A 5,249-nucleotide genomic window follows, 5' to 3' on the forward strand; every position below is an offset into this window, starting at 1 on the left:
TTTATATCAAGGTATGTTTACATAGGTTTATCACCAAAACAGAATAGTTTATTACACACAGTTATTGTTCTGTGATCATATGAGTTTTAATATGTAATATCAGCTGACTCCTGACTACATTAAAAAAATACATAATATATGCCTATCAATGCTGTCTATTTTAATTTTTAATATACAATAAAATAAATAAAAAAATATCTTTTACAGTTTAAACGTTCTAAAATAATTGAAATAATTTACCTACCTACTTGATTATTTGATGTTTTAAAGTTTAATCAAATATTTTACCGTGTGAGAACATGACTTTATATTATGCCAATGATGCTGTCTAATGAAAATATCTGATGATTTTTAATACTGAATAATCTTAAACGATTCTTTTAAATACAAACAGTTTAAACCCGTAACGTATTTAGTATATTTTACACCTTAATAGTTTTGAAAAAAAAAATCGCGACCAAGATTTTACCTAACTTGCCTGATAAACATTATTGCTGTGTTATTTCTGCTTTAGTTTTTAAATTAGGTAGGTATAAAAAATGAAAAATCAATGATGATTGACAATCACAATGCAAAACAAAGATGTTTTTCGTTTCTTAAAATAAAGTGTTTTAACTGTTTTAAGTTTGGTACTTCATTCCTTTTTCTCAAGGGTCGCGAATCTAACAAAAATACTGTGCCTCCGCCGCGCCGTCTTAAAATATTCCCTATAATCCGAACGAACGATACTGGCAACGCCATCTACCGTCGTACCATTTTAAACTTCAAACAATAATCATTTTCATCGTTCACGCGCACGTTTGCCACTAGTCAGCGCTTTTGTAAATGAATTTTTTATAAAATTAATTTAATTTAGTTAAATCTTCACTCTACAGATATCCTAATACTTCATTAGTATTGCCGAACTACTCGATTTCTCGATTTATATCTTTCATAATATTTTAGTTAAGATCATGCCATTTTCATTAACTTGTTCACAATTATTAAGGTACAAGTGTACAACCAACTGTTGTAATCAGCACAATAGCGTCAGGTTTAACTACAAGCAGAACTGCAGAAAATGCAAAAAGCGGTTAACATCAACAATTTGATACTTAAAAATAATAATAACCTACACAATGATTCGTTACTGGTTCATGGTTGGGCACTCGACAGCGGAATTCTGAGAAACTCAATCGATGGGTATTTATTAATTTTTAGTAAAAATACGTTATTTAAGTGATAAAAAAAACGGTTTGTTGACGTTTTAGCTATACATTATTGCTGTTGAAAATCTTTATTGTTAAACATAACATTTTATTTTTGTGATTTTATTGATACAATGATATTTGATGATTGAATACAATTTTAAATCATACACTTTTTGTTGTTTGGTTTGTAATTTTCTTATAACAACATTATTACCATCATACGAATTCAGAATTTAAAAGAACCATTTGTAAATGCTACTAATGCTAGCATTGCTTTAGAATACATTTCTGTATGGTTGTTAGCAACTTACTATGTTTGGAGGATTTCGTGTCTAAAAAGGATTAAAACGTATTTAAGATCTGCATTTGGCAAAAATTATTTGAATTCTCTTGCTCTCCTGTCCATCAAATCAGAGTTAGTATCACCAATCAATTTTCAAGGCATATTATAAGCAAGGTGGTATCTAAAAAAAAAAAGTAATGATATGATAAAAAAAATTCTAATATCGATTTACTCTACAAACATATTAGCTAAATAATATATATTACATATTATTATTATGTTAAATATTAATATAATAATGATAATAAGTAATAACATAAAAATAAATTGTCTACAATATATGGGTATCTAAGTATTGTTTCTTTTTTTAAATATATGAAAAATTAGGTTGAAAAATAATATTTTTAAATTTTATGAATTCATATGGGGCATGGGGCCTCATCATAAAATCACATTAAACGTCTAGTCTGATTATTGACACCGTCGCGATCGTTATGCTTGATCGTAAGTACCTATACTATAATCGATTCGTTAATTATTTTTTATTATTATACATAATATGATGTCGGGTAAAACATGAAATTACAATTAGGCCAGGAAAATAATGTAACGCGTACCTAGTCTTAGATCGCCGAATAATAATGTATTAAGTAAGGACAGTAAGGTACGTCTGTATACGCACATATACTACAATACTACAACACACACTTCCATGATATTATTATATTATATAAATATACCTATATAATTCGATGTAATAGTGATTTCGGCGTCGTTTACGGGTCATGGCGGATCTCCTCGGAGGTCGTGGGATTAAAAACCGTAAAAACAGAAATGTAGTTACACACGCATACCTACATATTATAATACATATATGCTTATAATATATATACACATTATACACATATATTTTATATTATATTCGTATGTACCTAATATTGTTATTATAGTTATTCGGCCGGAGACGACGTTTAGAAGAACGTAGTATACATACATAACCGCGATAATATAACCTATAGCTGAGCGTACGTGCGTACGGGAAAAATAAAATGGTGAAGACGAGGAACATTAAAATCACACGCATTATTGTGTAATAATAAACGATGCGTCAATGCGTCGATGTCTCGTCGCTATATTACGCCTATGGGCTAAGGCGTATATAATAACTACATCATGTAGTTCCATATCAACACTATAATATAGTATAAAATATCATATTTATAAATTATAAATACATTATATTTTATAGGTAATATATGTAGAACTACATGACGTATGTGACCGTGGACCGTGTGAACGCCACACAATTATACTATTGACTATAAATATTAACTAGGTAACACATTTTCTGCAGCATTAGTCAATATATTTCTATTACATAATTGCTAGTATAGGAGTACACTACCTACCTGTATAGTATAATAATATGCTATTTAACACCTTGGCGTAAAAAAAACTAAAAATATAATATATATAAATCAAAATATAACTCACCAATGATTTAAAAATATTAATTGATAAACTATAATACAATAATTATTATTAATATTGTTAAGTACTAAAAATTATTTCAAAGATTAACTATATTATGATGGATAAATCGGCAGATGCCCGCGAATATACCTGAAAGTATGAGTAACTATATTGAACACACGTCCACGGCGTAATGATGAAAGTTAAATAACTCCAGCATTGATTAAACGCGAATTCATAAAAAATAAAATACAATACAAATTACCATAACCAATGATTACTGTAGCTTGTAACAGAATTTTTTTTAATGAAATTAATAAAATATAACTTAATATACGTACATTTTTTAATGTTCTATCTCGTATTAATATAAGAGTAGATAGCGTAACTCTTGTATTTACAAAGTATAGGTATTCAACGTATTGTCTAATCGTTTTATTTAGTCAAACATGAAAAATGAAATGAATAATTTAAAATTCTAAATAATATTTACTGGCTAGTACCTATGGCTACTACATAAAATTAAGACATAACTATATTCTGATATTCATGCATATATACATTATTATAAATTACCGTGAGTCGTGACTTATAAATCAGTACTAAATACTTTCATATATGATCTCCTAGAAGATTAATAGTCTAATGAAAAAAAAATCAAGAACACGATAAAAGATTAGCGTCCACTGATTCCACTGGTCGTCGTAATGCTCTATGCGTATATAATATATATGCACCTGTGCACTTCTAACTTAACTACTACCTGAAATTACGGCGCGCCGCGTTACTATACGTCACGGCGGCAGGTCATCGCGTTTAATATAATATAATATCTAATTATCAATTATTAACCCATGATTATTTTAAAGTATAAAACTGATCTGAAACTATTTCCATTCCGTTGTTTATGTATAATACGAAGTATAAACTAATATTGTGGTAAGCATAGTAGCTGTCGAATGCCGAGTGTTGATTATACTTAAAAATTATTAATTCAAACATAAAATGATTATTTCATTAATAAAATTAGGAATAAAAAAATAGACCTAGACCTTGAGTAAGGGTACTACAACAAACATTAAAGATATCAATTTAGGAATTCCAAATGGAAATCTTTGAAGACTAAATTATAATATTAGTTAAAATATTTTTCTATATTCTTAAGTTTGGTAAATATTAGCTAATAATTAATATATACCTAGTTAGCCATATATTTTCACTCATACAGCATTACTACTATGTAAGTCATAAAAGTTTATTCTTTTTAAAAATTAAAAGTAGAACGAGATCTGAAGAGGATAAACATTAATTATTAATTAATCATATCTTTATTTATAGTTATTGAGTTATTCCTTTAGTATCTATATAGATTAGAGGCATAACAAGGAGGGCTATAAGGGGCATAGTCACCCCCATTGAGCGTGTTTATTTTAGCCTATATTATTATAATACTAGTTATAATACTATATTACTTTATAAATTTGAATACTTTTAAAAACTATTTTTTTATATAATTATAAAAGCTATTAGATAATTTATTTTAAAATCATGTTTTTTAAAAAGTTTAAATGAAAGAAATATTTATTAGAGAATTGTTTACAGGGACACTCAAAATCCCAGGCTATAAGTCACTATCTAGTACCTATCTATAGTATGCACGGATGAGTAAATGTAAACATTTGTATAAAAATATTTTATATTCTTTTGATTGTTTTCAAGAATTAAAATTGAAATTATACTACTGTATCTATACTGTTTATAAACCTAAATTTGATATATTATATTATATCATTTTTGAAACTTAATCACCACATGGAACTTAGATTAATGACTGCAGTCATAAACTAGTAAACCACTTTCCGAGTTTGAGAATCGAACAGATTGCATTGATTTGTATTGATTATAAAGTGGAAATTTTGATGAAAAGTAAAATAAAAGGCATACATTTTTTCCCCATATTTTTGAGCTCAGAAGTCAGTACATCATGGTGTGGTAGAACAATTTTAAATAATACGTAACATTAAATGCATTAAAAATTAAAGAGAATAAGAATAAAATAAAAGTTAAGCTTCAAAATAATAATAATAATAGCTATACCTATTGCTAGATTAACGTTCAGTCAATAATATTATACAGATATTATAGGTACATTATAATTTATAAGTATGAGTGTAAAATGTATTGCACGCCTGCTGTATATTCGTTTAAAAAAACAAATTTATTTTTGATAAAATTACTTTTATAAAATTTAAAATTGTACAATAAATCAATACTATGTTATAAATTGGTTATAATAAATGTTA

Source organism: Aphis gossypii, chromosome 2 (assembly GCF_020184175.1).
Source record: "Aphis gossypii isolate Hap1 chromosome 2, ASM2018417v2, whole genome shotgun sequence".
In the NCBI taxonomy this organism is placed as follows: domain Eukaryota; kingdom Metazoa; phylum Arthropoda; class Insecta; order Hemiptera; family Aphididae; genus Aphis; species Aphis gossypii.